This window comes from Poecile atricapillus, chromosome 2 (genome assembly GCF_030490865.1).
Source record: "Poecile atricapillus isolate bPoeAtr1 chromosome 2, bPoeAtr1.hap1, whole genome shotgun sequence".
In the NCBI taxonomy this organism is placed as follows: Eukaryota; Metazoa; Chordata; class Aves; order Passeriformes; family Paridae; genus Poecile; species Poecile atricapillus.
This window is the reverse complement of record NC_081250.1, coordinates 91,204,435-91,229,194: the sequence shown is the minus strand read 5'-3', so window position 1 is coordinate 91,229,194 and position 24,760 is coordinate 91,204,435. Positions and strand designations below refer to the sequence as shown.

Below are 24,760 nucleotides of genomic sequence, written 5' to 3'. Positions count from 1 at the left end.
GTAAAAATATAATGGACTATCTATTCTAGATGTGTTTCAAATTGAGAAATTAGCATTTTAGGTTGAATTATGCTTTTTTTTTTTCTTTTCTTTTTTTTTTTTTCTTTTTTTAATAATGAAAAGTTCTTCACAGGCACAAAATGTGTGGAGTTCACTTTGTGAAAACTGGCATATTTTGCCAGAATTGTGTTACCACATATCTATAGATAATTTTTTTTTTCTAGTTGTCTTTGTATAGTGAATACAAGGGCTACAATATCCTTTTTTCCTTCTGCTGATACTTAATGACTTTCTCACCTTAGCAGGTTGTTTGTCCCTCCATGACAGAAACAATATTTCTCATTTCTCAGATGGTGCCATTTGGAAGAAAGTATCCATATTAAAGTTTTAGGTTAGCAGTTACTTCAGTGTTTCAGAATAGGGTCGGAGAGCCAGGTGGGGGAATGTGATGTTTTACTCCATTTGAATTATACTACCCAGCCCCTCTCATTCTGTGTTGGGACATGATACTTGACTGATATAGAGCTGGCTGGAAGCCACATCACAACTTCACACTATGCTCTTGCCTCTCACTCCAGATGCTATACAAGATGAGACCATACAGACAGCAATGAAGCTTATCACTGTATTGCAGTTTCAACACCCAATATAAAGGAGAGGGTGAGTTATAGCCTAATATTTACCTGTTATCAATGAATTAACAGAGGCTGTTGACTAAGAAAGCAAGATCGCTAGTTTAGCCTGTTCATCTCACACCTTATTTCAGTCCCCTTCTCCATTCTAGACCTGTCTTTTTGCTAATATATGTACCTTGATAGTTGCATGAGAGTCCTCCTTTTCTCCTCAGTGGTGTGAGAGCCTGGAAAAAACTACCTAATTTTGGAACTGCTGTAACCCAGCCTTTTTCAGAGTTCTGCAAGAAAACATCACAGAGGCAAAACAAAATTTTACTACCACCAGAAAAATTATGAAAGACTGAGAAGCTCTTGTTCTCCTATCACTGCAAAGAAGCCTTTTGCTTAATATTCAATAAATTACTGTGAATTTCCAAACTTTGAATTTCCTTAAGCATTTTATAAAAATATTTGTGTACTTTTATGCTTGGGAATATCTCAGGTCAGTGCTTGACAAGATACATAAGATGCTCTCACTGAAATATTGCAACCATTTTAGAATAATATTTAACTGAGAACTAGACTTCTGCTACAAGTCTACTTACGGCAAGGAACTTGGTGCAAGGGAAGTCCATCAGTAGGCTCTTATATTTCCCTTATGTATGTTTTCAAGCAGGTTGTTGAACCTGTTGAGCAGTCTCTGCTGCACATATAGATGACAGCTTTCTGAAAAAAGAACCATAACATTCTAAGTATGTACCATGGATCTGCAGCAATAGCCACCCACACATTGATTCTGGACTTAATTACATAAATCAAATGTCATGTCAAGCATTTGGAGTGACCTTGGAGTGAAACTTCTGGCTTTGTTTTCTCAAAAAATGTAGTTTTCATGTCTCAAAATTGGCCCCAAGATTGATTCAAACGGTGATGAACAGGAGAAAAAAAAACAAAACAAAAAAACAAAAAAAAAAAAATCAGGAAATTCTCTTTCAAATCATGCTTCTGTTTCAACGTAACATCTCAAATATCAGCCCAGATTCAGAATCAAACAGAAGCTTAATGCAATTTATATAGTATAGCTCTGAAAGGCACATTTTGTATGCATATTTGACCTTGTGTCTTGAACTGTGTTAACCTAGCATTGTGGCAATGTCTTACAATACTTGAAGCATGCAGCATGAAAATGGGGAATACTTTACTTCGATCGTTTGAGGCTTTTACTCAGAAATGAATGTGAGTTAATAAGGAAGGCAATTAATTTTTTGTTCATTAACAGGTCTGACTATCAAATCTATGAACCCTTACACCTCCAATATGATGAGTTTGCATTATCTAGAATGATTTGGATCAGTTAAAGATTCACAGCCAGGGAGTATGAAGGAATTTCTGCAACAACTGAAATTTTTTCTCTGTAATTGAAAACAAACCCACATATCCTGAGGTACATTCATGTGTCACCTAGTGAAGACTATGAGTTTTAATGTTTTGAACATGAGTTAAATCTACCTAAGGCAGGCATAAAAATGTTTCTGGAAGGTTTTTTACCTTCAATCTTTTAACTTCTTGAAGTATGGCAGAATGGTTGAATGTCTAAAGCATTTGGAGGACAACTAATGGAGCAATTTTATCACCCTAAATGTCTGGATTGAAATATGATTAGCAATCTGGTGTGTTTTGATAATATCATATGGAATATGGAGGAGGAGTGTTGAAAACTGTGGGAGAAATGCCTGGCTGAAGAAAGAGATGACTTTCTAATTTGCACTCAAATTTCACAATTTCTCTCATATTAATTTGCAATATTTGTGGTTGAGTATCCACCTAATGTACTTGATGTGTTTTTCTCATTCCTTTTCCAATTTACATATATTACTGTACCTCATTTGAAACTATAATTTAAAACTTCTGCCTATACCAATTAACATTAATTTATTGATGTATGCAGACAAAAAAAGCTTTCAGATCTTTTTGGAAATAGTTACCTTTCCTCAAACTAGAATATGCAGTAAGAGTTTGTATTAATAATTTAATAGCAAAACTGGCCTGTTTAGTCAGTTGATATCCTTTTTGACAGGGCTGGAATTTTTTGGAAAACATATTTGCTTTTATTCATAAGTAGATGAATATAGTTACTACTGAAATGCTACCTGACTTTCCCAAGTTTTCCATTACCTCTTGCAAGCATGGCAGTAAAAGTTCAAAAAGAACAACTAAATAAAATTATTATAATTAGCTGAGTCCATAAGAGTTATGGAGAAAAAATAATAGAATGATAAGTACACAGAAAGATGTAAATCTCAATAAGAACTGATTCCTTCCACTGAGATGTTTGTCCTCTTGTTAAACACAAGCAATAGTTCATTGATAAAAAATGCAGAGCAGAGTTCTCTGCTGTCTGCCAGAAGAAGATCTTTACATCTGAGAGGACTCCTGAAGAAAGCAAGTATTATTTTCTGACTGATGGGTAAACATCACTGCAGACACCACAGATGTTGTGACAACTTCTAGACGGTTCTCAAAAAAAATGGTATATAAGGTGGTCTTTGAAAATGTAATAAAAGTTCAGAATTGTTTTGAATAAACAATACATTACGATGCCTCTGTTGTTATTGGCCAATATAGGACAGATTGATGGTCAGAAGAAATAAGCTTAGTATTGATGAGAACAACAGTCAGGAAAAGGAAAATGTTGATGATAAGTGGCCTAGTGATTTTTGATGGAGTATGTCAAACTGTCATTGTGAAAGTGTGTGGAAATAAATTTCTAGTATTTTGAGATTTTTTCACTTAGGACATGGAATCTGTCTGTATAATAAGACATCTCTAATTTTATGGGAATATTTGTAGTCCTAGAACTGTCTATTATCTCTAGAACATCCTTGGACTAGATCATGTTAACATACTTTAAATATGCATTTGCATGACCATAGAACCACAAAATAAGTCAAGTTGAAAGGGACCTCAAGAGGTGATCTAGTCCAACTTTGTGCTCAGCAGGAAGGTCAGAATAATCAGCAATGAGATGAGATCAGTTTGTTCAGAACTGCATCCAGCTGTGTCTCCAAGGCTGAAATTCTTCCTGTCCCCCTATTTTGCTATCCTTAGAATCAGCTGAGATCTCATATTACAATGCAAGTCTATTGATAAGCAACAAAATAAATGTAGAATAATGAATATTTATATATCTATATATAGATAGATATTTTTTTAGACTAAGAGAAGTCAACTGACTTATCTGCTAGATCTAAGTTATGCAGAAAATATCAGAACATCTTTTGAAGGAAAGTTTAATAATACATAGAGGTAAATCAAAAATGGAAGAAAAAGAGATACATATTAAGAGAAAGCAAATTGTTCCAAACTAATTTTTTCTTTCATTGATTGAATAATTGTTTTTCTACACTAGAAAAATATCATAGATCTCATAAAAATAACATGTAAGGAAAGCTCAGATATTCTTCTACAAAAGAGTTATTAGTCAAGAATCATAGAGACAATCTGATGTAACACTAAATAGGAAGCTGCTCATTAAGATGATAGGGATTATAAATAAATCCTAAAACAAGCAATCAGCTTGCTAACAGGTAGACCAGACTGTCCTGGAAAGGGAAATAATGGTCTGGCACAAAGATGCTTGCCAATGTTTTCATTGAAGAAGTCAGTACTAAAAGTTAGACCCCGATGATGGAAATCCTTCTGACATAACATATGGTGATGCTATCAACAGCAAAAAAGAATTAAATACAGTATTGAAAAAAAATAGAGTGTGTCTGCATTAGCATTGTATTTCAGGGCAGGAGGGAGCTTGTGATGTCAGTCTCCCAATTTTCCTTACTTACTGACCTGTGGCTCAAAACATGTGTCTCAAAGAGAACTTGGAAGATGTTTCCTGCAGCATAAGGAAATGTACCTGAAGCTCTTTAATCATGAATAACTTCAGTGTACCAGGCCAAAGTTAAAAAAAACCTCTTACCTCAGAATGCATGGACATCATATCCTTAGTACCAGCTGCTCTGCTCTACAGATCCACCTGTACTTATCCATGCTGTTCAGTAATGTAGACCTATAATATTGAGGTGGATATTACAATATAATATCTATTTATTTATTTATTTTAATTTATTTATTTATTTTCACTATGGAGTTATAAATTATGTATTCCTGTTAGGTAAAATTACACTGAAACCTAGGGCCTAAGACAGTATATATATCATATGCTCTGCCCAGTGAACGCTACACAGGATCATAGCCAAGTCTGAACTAAAGCCTCTGGTATGTGTCTTGAATAGACAGTGGGGGCTGAGCACCAAATCTTTGTGATCCAGACCCACCACTACTGTGCAGTTGTATTTTCTGGAGCAGGAGCAGCCTTTGAAACACTTGGAGCTGGAATAGCAGAGGTTTACACTGTAAGAAGGGGATTTATCAGTTTGCAACCAGTAGGAAGTAGAAACTTTGTTTATATTATTCCATCACAGAATTGTATAAGAAAATGAAGTGATGTGATTGTGGAAAGAAGAGTGTATGAGAGCCAGGATTTTTTACAGTTGATGTATAAATCACAAAAAACATATTAATGCCTTTATACTAGGAGCTGAAGAACATATTTTCCAAGACTAAAATGCTTTTAAATTATGGCAGTTTTTACCTATGTTCATTAAATAAACCCCCATTGTTACAGTTTCAAATTTCAATGGAATATTGATAAAATAATATTGATATTAATCTTATATATATATAATCATCTGGCTGTAAATCTGTAACTGAGGGGCTGGAATCTATCAACTCTCTCTTACCTATTCATCAATTTGGATGAGAAAAAGAGAAGATGGCAAGTTACATTTGCAATATTTTTTTACATATTTGTGGTAATATACACTAATATATTTGCATTAATTTTCACATTCTGCATGATTTTTTTCATTTTTTTTCTCAAGATATTTATTCCAAATACATTTGTATACCTTACAAGAAACAATTTTGATAGTAAATCTTCATTCAATCTATTATTTGATTATTTTATTTTAGCTACCCTATAAAAATCTTGTCTAAAGACCTTATTATTTTATAACCAGGTATGTGGAGTGCCTTATACTTTGGGGAGAGGCAGAGTTGCCTCATCATATCATTGGTCATGAAAATACTGAACTGACATTTTGGTAATAGTTACTCTTGAAGAACACTTTCAGAATCTGTTCTGTATCTCTATTTCTTTGTCTTCCCAGTATGAAATTTAGTAAATGTCATAGAAATTTTGCCACATATGAGGGGAAAATGTTCTTCAGTCAGATTGTTCCACATTATCTGTTAATTATTAATATCTTGCTTGTGCTTTGAGACAGTTACTTTCTCCAAGCTCTGGATTCATCTGTTTCCTTCCAAAAATAGTAGTATAATGATTCCAAGAAAACCTTAGTGCCACATTATGAGCTCTATCCATATTGTATCTCTCAGTACTAATCACCAGGTGCTTCTTTAGGCCCTCATCTTTTAAGGATGTGATCGTCTGCTTAATTTTATATTCTGTGAATACTTCCATTAAAGGCAAGGGGCTTCTCACTGAGATTAAAGGTAAAAGCACATGTTAGTCTTTATGAGATGTCTTTGTAACTGTTATTATTAGCTTCGATTTATGTATTGTCTATTTTTTAAAAATCAAAATTGAATAAAAGATAAACTTTGATCATAAATTTTGAGTCTTAAAAGAAAACATTAGTTCACAAGTTATTTAAATAATTCCTGAAATATAGCAAGCCAATAAAATCAGTACTATGTTAAATACTTGGGCTTGATGCAATTTTAAAATCAGTAGCTCAAATATAGTTCACTTGCTGTGTTTCATGATTTTAGAAAGATATTATTTCATATTCATCTGTTCACTGCTATTTTGGTATATCAGGAAACTAGACCAATTAATGATTCCAAATGCAACTACAGCAAATATAGAAGCATTATTCCAAGCTTTATGTAAGGCTAGAAAACCACTGAAGATTGATCCTACTATTATTGAAAGGTGCAAATTTTATTAATTTCAACAATAATGAACCTGGATTTTGGCCAAGGGTTTTTGTCAGCTTAGTTCCAGCCAGTATTTATACTGCAGAAAATATACTTCCATTACTCTAGTCTGCCTTATACATGTGCCACATGCTGTATTGATGTGCATCCAAAAATAATAAAACACTCAAAATGTGAAAGGAAGAAACTTTTATGCATAAGTCATTGCAAGTACAAAGACAATTTTTGTATCATGGGATGGTGTCCAGAAACATATTCAAAGTGAAGAGAGTTTTCTTTCTTTAAAAACAAACCCGAATCTTAATTTAAGCAATGTTTAGATCAAATTATTTTCTTTTCTTTATTTTCCCTGAAAGGTTTCATTTCCGTCATGATACAGGGATTGGTTTTTGTTTCTTTTTTTCAGTTACAATACTATTTACAGGTTTTGTTCTTATTTACCATGAAAGAAAATTTCTCTTTAATGTTTCCAGGACCAAAACTATAAGAAAAAAATAAAGAAAATCTCTTTGATTATCTTGATCTGAGAAACTCTTCTGCTGGCAATTCATTCCCTTTCTCTTATGTTTTCTTCCAGAGCCAAAGGACGTGGTAAGTTCTGAACTGCCTGGACCTTCTCTGCTCTAGAGAAGTTGCTGGTGCCACAGTTACAACATGTGGTAAGCAGGTGGGACACCAGTCTTTAGCTGCATTTTATTGAGGGAAAAATAGTCTACTTTCTGTTATGCTCAAACCAATTCACTCCCTACAAATTAGATATTCTTTGGACCATAGAATGAAAGGGAATTTCATCTTCCGTAAGGCAGAGTTCAGCTAGCAGATGGAAGAGGTAGTTTTATGTTCCTCAAGATCACACATCTCAGGTGAGGATTGACATTGTTTTCTAGAAAGTTAAATATTATTTCTAAATGAATTATTTCTTTATATTCTGATTCTATTTTGGCAAATGCATAAAGAAAACCCAAAGGACAAGGAGGAGTAGTAAGCTTAGGAGTTGAATCTAAACTGCCCCAAAAAGGGATACTTCTGAACCTGCTGAAATTTTAAGCTACCTGCACAGGCAATATTTGTTGAAAATGGTATGCTTTGCCTTTGGAAACTTGTAAATTTCAAGCAGGAAAGAGCTGTTCAGAAAATATCTACTCGTGTATCAAAAAAAGTGAAATGTACAATATTATTCATTTTGACATAGTATTCTGAAAAAGTCTGATAATGTATGTTATGTTAATGTAAAGTATGTTTTAAAAAGTAGTGAAATACAAATTAGAGTAAATAATAAATTCATAAATACAACTATTTTTCTAAAGAATGGAGATGAAGAAAGTAGCTCTTTGTTGTAGTCATATTTAAACCAAGACTTCAAACATTACTTATGTTTCTCACATAACTGAGAAACAATATTTTCTCAGAGAAATTAATGTCTTTTAAAAAATTACAAAGAAGTTCCCATTCTGAATGGAGAAAAATAAAATACGGAAAAAGATTAGACATGTTTCCTTCTAGTTCCTCATCTTGTCTGACTCACTGAATCTGATGATGTGCAAATATATTTCCTTAAGGCACCAGAAACTACAGAAAAGAAAAAAGTTAAGATACTTAGAAGCTCTCCACTTGGCTGGCATGCATTTCTCATTGGTTACTGATTGCAAAGTTTGAAGTTTGTGAAAACGTTCTGATGTTCAGATGCCATACACAGTATGGAGTATTGTACACACTGAAAGTGAATTCGTGTTCTCACACTCATATTTAAAGTATGTGTATTCCTCTGTTTTTCTAAGCAATTCCTACCTTGCCCTGGTGCTATATTTGTATCTGCAGTGAATAAGGCAGCACCGCTCTCATTTGGTTATTTCTCCTTTCACTGGCCCTGCCAATGCGAATCCAAAGTGAAAATTGACCCAAGATTTAGAAGAACAGGAGGAGAAAATACAAGTCGAAATTTGTGGAACAAAAAGTAGTGAGAGGATTTTATCGGAGGCATTCAATAGCAACCTCAATATCTAAACATTTTCCAAAGCATCACATTTCCATCACATTTCATTCAAAGGTCTTGGCATTTTGGCAGATTTTATTGGGCGGTGTGGGTAGAAGCTCCCAGCAACCCACACAGCAGCACAGGGGTAATGGAGCAGCCTTCTGCCTGCCCTGCAGGGCACAGTTTTGCAGTATTTAATCAAAAAGCTCCTCAACTTCTTATAAATTCCAGGCCAGATCCTGCCTGCTGCCAGGTAACAGCATGGAAAAGAAGCAGGGTTATGGCAAGAGCTGAAGGACCATGGGATCAAATTTTAGAGAGGTCTGAAGGGGTGCTGGCGCCTTGCCCATCAGCCATGGGCGCAACCTGGGTGCCCGCACTGGGCGCAGCATGGAGACGACTGTGTGGGCTGTTTTGCCCAGGCTGTATCTGCCTGGAGATGAGGCTGCAAAATTGCTTCCTTTTGAATATTTTAATCCATTGGAAGGCTTCAATAGGTTGTTATTTCCTTCTGTTTCTAGTTAGCCCTTACAGTTGTGCTGTTTTGATGTGAGCTGACTTTGTGAGGTCAGGCAGGTTAAATGGTGTTTGATTAAAATCAGAACACCCAACAACTACTGTTTCACAGTTTGACTTTGTTGGCCTCTTCATCTGGGAATTCAGGAAGACACCTTCAGCTTCAAAAAAAGGGGAAAAAAGCAGCTTTTTTTCAGTATTTTTTTTCCCCCTGTATGGCTTAAAGAGAAACAAAGAGAAAAAGCCACATTGTGTACGTTTTTCTGGCAATGGGCCTGCCACTGTTTATCAAACCAAGGCAAATCCAATTAGCCTGTGGCCTGCCTCCCAACCTTATTAACCTGCTCAGCTGTGAGAAACTCAACAGCCCCTGCCAATATCTCATTTCTCCAGCAGCTGATAAGATCAGTTCAAGATATTCAATGGGGTTTCCTTTCACTTCAGCTTCATCACAGTCACCGGCATCTTAACCGTGGTAGCCGGATCTTATTTTCCTCTCATTTACTACATGAAATAGGATGGCGACTCCGAGGCCTATGCAGCTTGTTGGAACAAACAGCGATCAGGCCTTCGCGGCGTTTGACAGGACGGACTGATTTTCCTTATCGCGGCTTGCCCACAAAGGCCTGGGCCAGGCCGGGGTTATTAGCATTCCTCGGTGAGATGCGTCAGGCCTATTTCTGTCACGCAGACAGATTGAGCCTTTCACTCAGGCTCACGAATGAGTGACACATGGCCTGACTGGGAGGACAACATTGTTATTTGAGTTAAGAAATCAATTTGTATCAAATGTACACTGTAATTTATTTGTTGGCTTTGAAGGGAACCTGGCTGAGATAAATGGGAATGGGCTTCTTTCTTCCCCCCTATGCTGAGCTGATAAAGTTCTTGTGAAGCTCCAGATAGCTCCAGTCAGAGCCAAAGTGACAAACATGTTTAAAGTTGCACAGTGATCTTTAAATCTCAAAAAGAACACCTTGTCGGACATGATAGAACATTTTTTACCTTTTCCCTCTATCTGTCAGAAAGCTGCTGTGACACATTGCTTTAGTATTTTTGCTGACATTTTCTTTATCAAGCACATCTGTTTGTGGTCGAAAGATGCTTATTCCTATTTTCTTCAATCTACAGCAGCCTAGAAAACTGCCAAAAGGAAGGAAGAAAATGAGACATTCTTTCCAAGAATAATGCTTATTTAATTTTTTTTTTTAATTGTGACTTCTTGATCAGTTTTTGGTTTTGTTAAAAGAGAGAAGAAACATGTGGGGAACATGTATCATGAGTTCTTGTCTATTTCAAGAAGTTTGGTTTGGGTTCAGATTGATGATACATTAAGATATTGTTATTATACGTTAAATTGTGACCTATGAGATTGACAATCCCCTTATTAGAGTTATAAATATAAGCCTATATGTTGACTCTATGCATCAGTGTCTTTATCTTTGGAATAATTTGAATAATCAAAAGTTACATCTATGGTTTCATGTATGCTAGCAGTTATGACTCTATAATGAAAAAATGCTAGCAAACCAGCCACAGGCAGAGTAGCTCATTGACATTTCCATACAATAACCTGATTGTTTAGTTTTGGCTTTCAAAAGTGATCTAAATGTAACATGTCATATTAGATCACCATGTAAGGTACTTTACCCTTCCTCTGTGCTATATCCACCTGCATATAGACTCTTCTGTAACAGATGTGCACGTGTATGAGTGCTCATACACACAAACATACAGCATTATAGACTGCTGCACTTGGATCAGTCCACACAAAGTACAGCCATCATCAAAACAAGGCCAAACTTGAGGTAGTCCAAAGAGGGCAGCCTGGGTTAAAAGGTCTTCAAGTCCTTCTGGAAGTTAGGTCAAAAGTGATTAATATGCAAGTATTTCTAAAATACATTGGTTTTAGGAACTGTTGGACTTATGAATGGCCTGATCACATCACCAAAATAGTTACACCATTCCCAAGAATCTCAGAGAGGCCCACTTATCATGATTAACTCTTCTCTCAGGCTGCCCAACCAATATATTTCACACTTCTCTTTCCTGCCTTTCCTCTGGGAATGTTGCAATCCTTTAGGCTGTAAGCAGCCTTCCAGCCTTAGATCTTGTTATACCTATGAGTACTGACACTCTAACAGTGTTAAGCCTTACTCTCAGGTTTCTTCAGTGCCGTGGCCTTTGGGCAAGGTCTTGCCCTTTTACCTCTACCCAGGTGCACAGCGACAGTGCTGTTATTCAGAGTTACCTGGCATTTTTAATGTGGTGCTTTTTAAACCTCAAATCTGTGTTTCCACATTTAGGCAACAGCTTCAGATTTTGCTCACCTTACCAGACCAAAGACAATATACAATTTTAAGTATCTAAGAGATTTGCTCTGGCACAATCTAACGATGTGACTTCAGATTTTCAAGTCCTCAGAATAGTCGGTACCACAATCCAGCTCTAATTAGCATTGGATACATTTATATTACTACATAAACATATTCTATAAAACATGCACCTTTTCAAATGAGGACTGTACTTAGCCACATCATTTTAGCTATATCTATATAGCTGTTTGCAATTATTACAGACAGAGAACATCAATCAATTCATTGTCAGATCAAAGTCTTCAAGAAATGATACCAAATATCATTTAACCCCATTTCTTTAGAAATAACCATTGGCAGTTAAGAAATTTAGATTCAAGAAATATCAGTGCAAAATAATACACCCTCTAACTCTGATACAAGGGCTCTCTGTCGCATCTACAGCTTCCCTCTATTAAAATAATACATCCTCCAAAGCACTTGCTTTGGCCTTCTCCTGCCTTATCTTATATCCCTGACTGACAGAAAATGGAAAGAACTTAATTTCTCTTTGAGGTTTATATTAATTCATTATGAACAATGCCAATTTTGTCTCTGCTATGAGTAGGCCCCTGATGATAGCATAACATTGAGCCTTATGCATGGAATTTGGAGAGGAAGAGAACAGATGCAACAATGTGCCATGTTTGATTGTGATTTATTTTGTGTTATGCTCTCCAAAAAGCACGATGGCCGGCAGCAGGGGCAAGCTGATATTCATCTGGTCTTCAGTAGCTCACACTAATCAGAAAGAGTGCTCTGGGTCAAGGGGTTCCCTTCTGCGTCTTACTGGAGAGCAATGAGTGTCTATAGATCGGAAAAACTGTGATGAAACCTGTGGGGTAAGCAGTGTGAGAAACCCAACAAACAGAGAGTCTTCAGCAGGAGCAGTGATTTCTTGAGGAGATCAGGGTAAAAGATACAAGAAGACAGGAAAAAAAAATAAAAAAAGAAGAAAAAAGAGAAAAAAGAAAAAAAACAACAAAGAAAAGTCCCTTTTTCTCAAGAAAGGATTGCATTGAGTTTGGTTCAAGACGCCCTTGAAAGTTGTTGGATCCAGAACAAAGCTCAAAAAAAGCAAGGATATGGTGGGCAAAGGAAGATTTATTTTTGTATTCTCTTACTTTCATTGTCTTACTTAAGCAGGCCTTACTTGTCTCTTTATAAAGGTCCATTGTTTTAGCCTGGGCTAAAATAAACTAGAATTTCAAGGTTCGTTGGATGTTTTTTGGCATGCTTGTCATAAGAGCAATATCTACCTCAAAACTCTCACTGTCTCACAGTCTCTTCCCTGAAGATAACTCTGTGTATCCTGAAAGCTGCAAGGAATAGGAAACTGGGAGACAAGGAAAATGAATTGTAGCTATTTCAAAAGCAATTGCTGTGAACTTAAATTTCATGTGTATAAGGAATGAGTTATAATTTTCATCTGTAAATGAAGGAAATATAAAACTCAGAATAATATTCTGGTCTTTAATAAAACAAAACACTGTTTGCATCCTTAACACTGACTAATTACTCAAGTGAAGTATCCTTCATTGTGCACCCCCTACTGACACAAAATGGCTCTCTGTCACCTTTGGATAGTCAGACTACAAGAAGGGGGTTTGTGAAGACGTTGCTGTAAGCATAATAAGAGATGTAAAGATTTATCTCAGGGTATCTATCACTGGTTCCTTCCTTAAGTCTTGAGCACATGTCTGGAAGTAGTTATTGTTTTTAAAACACTACCATGGTTCTAGAGACAATGGCTTCTTACATTTCTCCTTGGAGAGAAGGGAAAGGGAGGAAGAATACAGCAATGTACATTTTCAGAAGCTCATGCTAAAGCTCCTATGGAAGTAGTTCGGGGTCTACATTTAGAGACTTAAACCAAGGCATAGCAATGAAAGCTCAGAATGAAATGAGAAATTAGTCTACCTCCTTTGCCCCTAGATCTCTGAGATAGCTGCGTTGAAATGCAGCAGGGTGAACAGGAGTTGAATATGGTAATTAATAGGCAGTGCTGAAATGTGTTGCTTCATTGTGTTTGGGAGACACACCTGCTAAAAAGGAGGATGTCATGAAGTGGGGGGCATGTTAAAACTGTAAATATATAAAATTCTGGACCAGTACTAAACATTCATGGGAAAAGGAGCCACTCTAAACTGAAGGTAGTAGGAGGCATAAGAGTTAAATGGCAATTTGAAGTGCAAGAGTTAAAGCCTCAGGAAAAAGAGAAAACAAAACTTCCATTGAAGAATATTTTAGGAATGGCAAGTATGTCATCTGTGAATAACCAAATAACCTGTGTCTAGTGCCTGCATGCTACATGCTCCCACTGACAAGTGAAAACAGCTAAACAGCAAGTGCTCTTGATGAAGCCACAGATCACAGCTAAACCTAAAATCATGATGCTAATTTTGGGACTAGAAAAAATGGAACAGTAGAAAGTTCAGTTTCACTTTCCTTGTGAGGGAATTCTGAATAAAGGCTTGATGTGGTGTTTATTTATTAGCTCTAAAGTTTGAATTGGTTAATTTTTCCTGCCAGTCAAGTCCTGGTTAATACAAAGACAAGCGTATCATTGCTTATTAATATAGGCTGAGAGAAAAGCCTTCAAGATATTAGGTATATTTAAGCTTCTTGACTCTATATTTTCAGACCAAAAGCATCCATATAAATATTTGCTTCAGACTGACTAATTTTGGACAGTTTCAGCCAAAACAGTATGGGGAATTCTGATGACCTTTTATGTAGTCCATCATGTATTCCAGTAGATACATCCATTTGATGGAAAGCAGACTGCTTGGCAGACTCTTGGCTTTCACTAGGTCTTTTTTTTTAATGAAAACAAATAATTGTGATATCAACATCTAATTAAAAACTGTATTATAATGTAGATAGAATAGAGAGCGGAACTTGAGTTATAAGGACACATCAGCAATTTTGTAGCTGTGGTAATTTTAACTGTGTATTTGAAATAATATTCTCAAAAATATTTTGTTTGTTCAAATATCACATTTAGTTCAACATCTCTGAACAAACTGCTGAAGTAATGTCACACAATAGAAGATAATCCTTAGGTGAACAGGTATATATAAAGCTGAGGTATTTGTTATATCACAGACCAGGAATATTTGGTTACTGATTAACCTTTAGTAAAAAAATGCTTTCTGGCCTAGCAAGTAGCAGATTTTTATATTTACTAGAAAAACTTGCCTTTGTTATCTTAACAATATTCAAGATATAAATGAATAATATAATCTTTACAAAAAGAAAATACAATTCCAAAAGGTTTACTATTAAGTCTTTTAGAGTATTAAGTGGCACCGTGGTGCTGCTACAGATCTAGGGAATCTCTTTCATATGATCTCCTAGTCTTCACCCTGTCCAACACTGCAGGAATTAGAGATAGTCTAATTCATATGAGATGAACTTGGTGAGGATCATTTCCCACTTTCAAATACTATCATACATTTCATGAAAGAACATCCCTTCTCAACTGTAATTATTCAATTATCAGTTGCAGAAGGCCTGAATAATGAACTTGATTTCTGCTGGGCTTTTTAAGACAATCCTCAAGAGGCACTAAATGCTTCATATTAAACACTGTAATTAAAAAAAAAAAAATAAAAAAAATGACAAGATGTCAAAGCAAACCAAAAACAAAACCCCAAACTAATAAAAAAGCCCTCCCTACTTATAATATATATATATATATATATATATAAGTGTCTTCATTCCTTCACGTGCTTTGGGTAGCAGAACATAAAAAAATGAGGAGAATTCAAAAGAAGTAATTTTATTTTCAATATCTTTGATTTGGCATCAGATTTTTAGTCTCTGTCAGTAAGCCATGAAATGAAATAGAAGTTGTTATTCAACCCCAGTTTTCTGCTGCTCAACAGGCATTCAGACAGCACAGGAAAAAGACTATCGTGACCGTGCTACAGCTGTCTCTGAAGCAGCTGCAGGCCAGGATGCAGCTGCAGCTTCCTGTCTGCCCAGCAGGTTGTTGGAGGAGCATCTCGAGGTGGATGGTTCCCTCTGTGGGTTTCTGCAGCTCGTGGATCCCAGCAGCTAAACAACTGATTCTTGGAGACAGCATAACTATATGTAAAGCATGGACTTTGTAAAAGTCTCAGATTCTTTTCTTACTGCTCAAGCCTGGAAATGGACAGGGAATAAAAGCTATTAAAAAATGTTTGTCAAAAAGCATCTAGGGCATGAACTTTTTTTTCCAAGTGCCTTTTATTGTTTGACTTTTCCTCCTTGTATTTAGCACCATATTGCTGTTTTGGGTGCTAGCATGGAAGACCAGAGTAACTGTGTTCCAAATTCCATTCATAGTAAAAACAGGTCAGCTTACTAAAACTGTGGGTAAGAGCCATGTCTGATATTTTTCAGCAGCCAGCAATCCACTTAGCAGCCCCTTTGTAAATGCTTGCTTTTGGAATATCTTGGGTATTTTGTGATATCTAATTGCTGCTGTTGGGTTAAATAAATTAGAGCAACTTGTTTCCAGCAAACTCACTGTAGAGTGCTTCCACATTTTTGTCTGACAAAGTGTGTGAGATATGATGTTAGGAGATTTTTAATAAAACATTTGATTTTAGTTAGAAATAGCAAAGGCAAACACACTGCTCATCAATAAACTGGTAAAAAGTGGGATAAACTGCAATGATAGCTTTCAACAGAGTAATAGAGCATAGCAAACAAAGAAGAGCAGCAGAGGCAAGTTAAAAAAAAAAACAACAAAACTTTAAACTCTACTGATTAAGATTCTAAAGTAGTTTCCAATGTTTATTACGAAAAAAAGCTAATTAAAGAGTTTACATTTTATCATGCACGGTAAAGAACTCCTGACAGGCATTCTTATAATATGAAATGCTGCAGTCTCCAATAGAGTTTAATTTAGAGCAACAAGAAAGAAAGGAAAAAAGAAAAAAGAAAACAATTGAAATGTTGCAAGCAGACCGCAGTAAGCTCAGGGGATGCCTTTCAGAAAACTATTTGGTAGAAGCAATGCAAACTGAGCCACTACCATGGGAATAATATTTTTCCTGAAATTGTTTCAGATTGAAGTGTTTATAGGAGGCAGCATGTAGGTTGAGTAAGCCACTGGCTAAAAGATTGGGGAAATATAGCAGTTTATCAAAGGCTAATAACACTGATTATTCAAGAGGATCCACAGGTGCTAGTGCAAACCATTCACTGGAGAATTAGTGATTCCTGCATCATTACTGATCATATAAACAGATTCCTATATTCTCATTAGTTAATACTAACTTGCTAATAAATATGTTTACGAAACACATTCAATTAGAAAAAAATTGGATACATCTTGTACAGATGTGTTAATTTCTTCCAAAAATGTTTTTACCTGAGAGAGCCTTGGACACTGTATTGATTTCACTGTTGCCCAATTGCTTGATGATGCATAATGATATACTATGCATATCACGATTTTAAACCAGTCAAACATAATTTATTCAACTACAATATTTTGTTATATTTGAGGCTGAGAAGATGGTTTAACTTTTGGCTAGTAATTTTTCTGCAGAAGCTATGAGAAAGCAGTTTTTTGTTTGTCCTTAGCAGCCCTAAGGATGTCCATGTTTTAATTCCCTGGCAGTCAGATGTATGAGCTGTTACAGAGGACAGAGTTAAGCTATAGAATGCAGAATACACCCTGTTCTGACTCATTTTCTGTCACCGATACAACTTAATGTTTGACTTTGTGTTGGGCTTGAAAGAAAATTAATTGGCAGGGAACAAGCTCAGATAAGGTGGGAGCATGAGGAAGGACCACAAAAACTTAATCACAATGTTTCTTGCAGCATGTGTTGAGCAGGAATTCCCCATTCCTGGCTCAGCACATCATAATGATGGGAGTTCTGGGACACGACTTCTGCTGGAATCTCCCAGATCGCAGGCAGTCCAACTATTATAGCCACATGATATATGACCATAGATATATCAGTTTTTATTTCAGATTTTACATTTCAAATTAGTCAAAATGAATCATTCCAGTACTGTGTGCAAGGGATCAGTACAACTTCCTGCCACAGGAGAGCATCCCCACTTTATTCCCTCTCCTTTTTATTTATGGAAAGGCTTCCTCAAAAAATGGAAATTAACACACCACCATTTTACTAGGTAGACTTTCTTCTGTTTCTAAGGCTGTTGTCTTCCACTAATCTTTTCTATTTTCTCTGCTGAAAAAAGTCTTTTTGTCTTTCTCTGGAGTCTGTGCTGTTTTCTTGTCTCTGTTAGAAGGCTGTACATATCTGTAAATCACAGTGTATATCTTTCCTCCTATCACCCAAACATTGCTGTTATAACTTGTAGACTGAATGATCAAATTTATTCTACATTGACTGCTTTAAAAAGCAGGACTCTTATGTGGTTTCTTGGCTGTGGAATGATATTATTCTCACCACACTGTCCCAGACCTCTGAAGGTTCTTGTGGTTTCGAGATATAATTCACAAAATTTGGATTTCCATTTGTAGTCTCCTAGGCAACATCTTCCCTGCCTTGTTCAGGTACTGTAACGTTTTTGGGACACTCATGCAGGTAAGATCCTCTCTTTACATTTTTATTGACTGTCGAATAAAGTTTTAATAAAATAATTTATTCCAATGAAGCTCTAGTGAGGAGATAGTCACAGCATGGTACAAAGTCAATTTGTTCTCTCAGTCTTTTCAGTGAATTGGGTTTGAGACAGTTTCTCTTGTGTTTTTATGGGAAACTAAATGCTCTCCTTCCAGAAAAATCACTCATATCTCTCAGCATTTCCTTTATTCTTGGGCACTGCATTCTGCTGTCTTGACATTCCTGCTGCCTTGTACCGTGGATACCTGGTGTTACCCATTCCCCAGTGTGTGCCTGCACTGCCATCAGAATTTAAGGGTGCTGTACATCACCAGCGCCAGAGATGACTGATTCACTGGCTATTTTCCCTCACTGTCAAACATGGAGTTTCACACTCCTGTTTATTATACAAAACTCTCTCCAATTTGCTGTTTAGGGCTTAATCCTAAATCCATTAGAATCAACAAAAATTTGTTTCTGTCGTCCCAATTAATTTCAGGGCATTTTGTCTGTATTTACAAAGGTGTTCATATTGCTTTTGAAAATTTGCTTTCTAGCTGGTGACTATAGCATATAAATAAAAAATTAGTATTTATTTATGTCCTTATTTTCTTAAGCTTACTTATGAGAAAAATTGGATGAGTTTTCATGCAACACTGGGTTTAAGTATACCCATCTCCTGGGTTGTATTTCAAACAATATAATTTCCTTTACTCCTTTTCACTCTTGCTGTCTGTTTCCATCCTTCTCCATTCACATTAACCATATCATCATTTTACATGAAAGGAAGTTTTTCTTTAACACTGGGCTCATAAAAATAAAAGATAATACAATGAGTGAGTCTCACTGAGAGCCAGTTTTCCACAGCTAAGTTTTAACACCAGTTCAAGCTACCTTCAGTGAGCTGTGATAGAAGACAGAAATGAGACTTCAGGCAGCTTTCTAAGGAATGAAAATAATTCCTCTTGCTGTACGGTTGTTTCACAGGGCCAGCAGGTTAATGGCAGAGGAGCTTTATAGCTCATAGAATTCACTGGCTGCAGAGGACAGAAAAACACATGAGCAGGGCTGTAACCCATGGATTTGTGTGCTGGTGTTAAGCATCCAGAGGTGCATTGCTCAGCAGAAGAGTGACAGCAGCTGTTTGTGCTGGACCATACTGGAAAGTGACAATGTTTTTGTCTCCAATGGTGGCTGTGGTCAGATGTGTATTTGCTTAGCTATTTTTGGGAGGAGTTAATATTTTTTTAAAAAATACTGGGTTTCATTAATATAAATAAAATAATATGAATCAAGCCCATAATACATTTTTAATTGATTTTTTATTAATCCAAGCAATTTGGTTTTAGCTTCTGCTACATTGGCAAGAAAGTCATAACTGTTACAAACTGCCAAAATATCTATATCTCAGTACAGAATTCATTGTATTTTTTCCTATTCACTCAATGTCTTTGATAAAGGAGATGTCATTCCCAGTGACTCTTCATGCACAGACATCACTTTGACCATTAATTGCAACCCCAGCCAATGCCACTTTGATTTTACTCTTATTTTTCTTTTCACAGGACCATTCCCACAACTTTTACACCTCCCCCCAGGAAGACAGACACTCTGAGGTACAATGTCAATCATTAGGCATGAAAAATATTTCAGTATTTTAAAGCTAGAGTATTTGTCACAGACTCAAATGATAGAGGTCTAATGACTTACCAGGTGTGCTTATAAACACACCCCTATGCTATCCTCAGAGCTCAATGTTCTTATTACTTTTTCTTATTTTTTTTCATTCTTGTACTTAAAACAGAAACACATTTCCTCCCAGAAAATGCTGACAGCATATCTTGGTATCTCAAGGCAGAAGGGTTGCTTTCCCCCAGGCAGTGTGCTGGCAACTTTCACATGGACATACATGACTGAGCTGCCTATAGGCACCCTTGCTTTCATTGTTTCTATCATTCAATATGTTTAAGAACAGCCATGCTAACAAACATTAGAAAGAGGTGTGGGAAGTGCAACTCTACAGAATTGAACTTTAGAAATGCAGTAGAAGGCAGTGTTCAGAGTAAAAGTACAGGACGGATTTGTCATGCAAAAATAAGACCTCTTCTGAAGCTGAGAAGTTACTACTTGCAATCAAAGTGAAAAGCACTGCTTAAAATAATAAAGAAGAGATTGTCCTAATGCTTTTTACCATGTGGTTTTTAAGTAAATCTTTAATAAATTACATACTATCACAAATAATTTTACTGATTACTACATTTTGCTGCATCTAACTAATCCACTCTGCCACACACAAAAGCACTCCTGAGTGAGCTACAACAAAGACTTAAACATATGTTCTGAGTCAAACAGGTTTAGCAAAATTTTTTTGGTCTCTTAAACAAGTTTGGATTACGGTAAAAATGCAACAAAAAGAATACATTTCCAAGCTGCCAAAGGTAAAATTCGTTCATATGAACAAGAATTTCACTTTTGTATGGCTGCACAAGGAAAAGACATAATGTATATGGCAGAAATAATTTTATTTGGGTTACTACCTGAATTTTTATTGTTAACTATATTCTTTTGAGAATTATTTGGTTTATGTTTAAGAAGTGCAGATGATTGAGTTTAAGACAGTCATGTGAGATAAAAGGTATACAGGCACTACTCAGTATGATTCCTAAATCACATAGTGAATTGATAGAGGACAGGACAACAGAAAGATTAATTGAGTTAGAGATGTTATTCCTCTCTAAGTATTGGACAAGAAATGGTGTCTATTGCTGAGGTAATTCTGAAATATGATTACTAATACAGTCTGTCAAAGAAAGCCATAAAAAAAACATGATGCTCCCTCTCACCACATAGTTGATGAAAGAGCAAAGAACATGAAGATATGCAGGAGCTCAGAATTTCCACATGCATTTTGACCTTTGCAAGCACATTTCCTTTGAGAACTTTTGAATGCACGTGTACTGTGTATGATGGAGATGACTTACATTTGAACAGACATATATACAACTTTACTGGGGAAATATTGTTTTGGTTTTGCACATACGTGTGATGGTACACCAGAACCACATCATGGTGTGACTGAAAAATTTGAAGCCAACTTGAAAGTTTCAGCTGATGATTTACTTTATTACAAGAGGAGGCGCTCTCCTCTTTTGTTGTTTTTCTGTGCAGAACATGACACTAAGATCTGACAGTCTCTGAGAGAGTTTTGTCCATCCATAAAGAAGCTGGAAGATCACCTATGACTGTGGAATGTATTTTTCCCACATTTATATTGTACAGAGTGTTCTTGATAATGCCTTGGAAAAGATCTTGGAAAGTGGAAAAGATCTGGTGTGACGATTTAGAACTAGCTTACCAAATAGATTTATTACAAATTGCTACATTTTGTGAAGTAACACTAAAATAATGTTACAGGGAATAAACAGTAGTTCTATTTCACCAGCCAATCAGGACTCATTATGAAAAGCACTGATTCAATTATTTGCATTCTAATGTTACCAAGGAGCTTCCTGTAGTATGCTGCATAGAACCCTTCATTATAACTATAAATCTGATGTTAAACCCTAGTTACAATTACGCATTTTCATGAAAATCATGGTATTTGCAAGCAAGAGTAGAAACTAAAATGTTTTAGGATTTTGTTCATTATGCAGTGATTAAAAAATTTCAAATATTTCAGAACGTCTGCATCTGTGCCATCTAATCATGATATCACTGAACAAGTCTTATTACTGATACTAGCCTGCATAAGAAGAATATGAATATCTCGGATGCAGCAAATCATTAAGGTTTTTTTTCCAACCTAAATGATTCTGTAATTCTGTGAATATTTCCGTAAGTGTACTGACAATATATGATAACAGTTGCATGGAGCTTTTCTTTCTCCAGTGCAATAGCTCACCTTACTAGGAGAAGCTTTCAGTTGTTACATGAGCTCAAATTGTAATACTTACACACTTATTTTACTCTGCAGTAATATCAGATATGTGCATATTATATTTTTTGGTGTGTTTGTTTGCATCTCATTTGGCAAAGAATTTATCTAGTGAAATACAGCCCTTATATATTACTAATATACTGTAGTATAAAACCAGCAAAGCACGAGACAATATTCTGTCTAATTGTTTTGATCAAACATGACATAGACTTTGTACTCGCGCTAGACACATATTTCTGCAAGTTATAGCTTTCACAGTACTTGCTTTCATTTTTCTGTAATCTTGTCTGTTTCAGACCCTGAAGAATGCAGCACAACCGTTTCAGTTTTCAACCTGTCAAGACTTTGCACAAATGATTTGTCAAGAAAAAGTCTAATTATGTCTGGCTTAAGGCTTCCATGTTAAACAGGAACAATTGCAGTGACTGTGAAAGAACCACCTCCTGGCACTTGAGCAAAATGTGAAAGCAGCATGATTGTCCTGCCTTGTTTCTTTCCATCAACACCCTGTGGTCAGAAAAAGAAACTACCAAATACTTCACTTCCATTTCTATGGGTTTCTTGTGACTGGCAGTACCTTGGCATTTGCCTTGTACTGTATGTGAGTCATACTGCTAGGGCAACTAGAGAGCCTGTTGAATACAAAGTCTGAAACTAAGCAGACATCAAGCCAAGAGCTTCTATAGCAGCAATCAAGCAGATTAGCTTAAGTAATTCTGATGAGCATGTTAAAGCTCAAAATGAATGAGAACACTTTGAGAAAAACCATAAATCAACCATGTGTAAGTGACCTGGTGCTGTGAAACACTTTATATAATATACCTATTAACGGTATTTTTTCAACACCCTGACATATTGGCAACCGTTTATCTTACTTTATTTGTTAATTTCAAAAATATTACTTAACTTTCTTTTCCAACAGAGTCTACAAACAGCACCAAAACTTTTATTTTTTTTATTGAGAACTTGATCCAAATGATCATTCCGTGGTTTCATCACTAGTATCAGTGAAAGTCCTCCAGAGACATTTTGTTTGGGTGTTTTGAAGCAAAATCCTGTGAAAACAATACTGCTACATAGCAAGTAAAGAAATGTATGGCAAAACCACCACAGCATGAATAGATTGCTCCTATGGAAATTTGGCCTACATTAAAAAAGTGACTACAGTCTTGGGGGTCTTCATTTTATGGTGGTGGTCTCAAGACAAATCAAAATTTCTGCTGAATTTTTACAAAGGACTGATCACCTACACGCTGAAAACTGTTTTTAATGTCTTTAATGTGTCTCTAAGCCAGCAAGACCAGATCACAAAAGGTTATCCTGGCCAGAGGGAAGGTTTACCACAACTAAAATGCTAACAAAACCTAGAATCTCACTTTGTCTCCTGCCCCATGAATCTGCCCTGACATAGCAGGAGCTACAAAGTTCAAATCTCAAATGACAGTTTATTATTACCCTTCTTCATTTGCTGGTTAACAGTTTTCACTAGTCTATAATTGGACAGAGCCTAGTAGAAGACTGAAGGACTTATCGACACTATTTTGTCTCCCAGGAAAAGGGGGACTGACAACTAGGAAGATGAAGTCACCCCTTTTTATCAGATCAGAATCAGAATCTCACTTCATTCCTGACCTACAGAAAAGCAGGGCCAAGGGACATACCAAAATACTGGGGAAAAAATTAGTTTTCTCATTTTTTGTAAAGGAAATAAAATAAACCAATACTTATAGAAAAGATAGAACCTCCTAAGAGCAGGCACTTAAACTGAATTTTCATAATCTCAGATTTCAGAGTGTTGACAGAAGCCTCTGTAGACTGGACGTATTGCTAAAGCAGGATAGCCTCTTCGCAATGAGCAAGGTAGTGGCTTCTGTTTTTATGGAAAATAATTCTGGAGTTTGGTGTTATGGCTTATGCCTGTATAGACATGATATCACTGATCTATACCATAGACTATTCGTGATCAGCATCAATTTACTGAAATCTCCTACCAGGAAAGACCTGTGGAATGAGTAGCTGACAAGTGACGCTTGAAAAGTGTCAGTACTTGGTTTCTGCATGATCTGAGCACAACAATGAGGTTAATCACAATTAAAAACCCAACAAATATTTGTGTTAGTGTTTCAATATCATGACACTTGGTGACACACTCAAAGATTTTCATGCAACTAATTATGTTGACTAGAATACCAAGAAACACCTTTTATAGCTCCAGCATTCTGGTATATTGCCTCAGAACAACTAATAGATATGTTTGTGTCTCACTAGATGTGTATTTCTGCTGCTGAATATCAGCATATGTGCCTGATGAATGTGAATTAGTGTCTTATTCATCAAGTTAGAATACAGAATAGAACATTTCACCCAGTGGTTCAAATCATCCTCTGTACAAAATTGACTTGAAGGGGTCAGGTCCTACATTAGGGGATTGAGGTACTGGGTGTGGAAGGACCTGAGTTATCTTAGGGTTCATCTGCTGGCTGGGCTTGAAGCGCTTAACTGGAGCTGTCCTTCAGTCAATATAGATTCAGACATATTATGTTCAGTCCCTTGCTGAACTGCCAATGGGCAAAAATTTCTAGAGTTTCTTTTAGGAATCAATGTGTAATCAAGAAGGGTGCTTGCTTGACACGTACAGAGACATCAACACTTTGAAGTCCAGTATTTGCTGTGGAAAGTACTCATTGATGAGTACTCACAGTGTATTTGGATTATGCTTTCATTTACAGTTGGATTATGTTTTCATATCCTGATGTGCTGCACAC

At 36.1% G+C, this 24,760-nt stretch overlaps 1 long non-coding RNA gene across 1 annotated transcript; it reads left to right on the top strand.

Annotated features, from left to right (window-relative positions):
* The first annotated feature begins 313 nt into the window (after positions 1–313).
* LOC131576571 (uncharacterized) lies at positions 314–16,108 on the top strand. Its single transcript, XR_009277007.1, has 3 exons — positions 314–660; positions 7,213–7,302; positions 15,371–16,108. It is a non-coding gene; the product is annotated as an uncharacterized LOC131576571 (long non-coding RNA).
* The last annotated feature ends 8,652 nt before the right edge of the window (positions 16,109–24,760 follow it).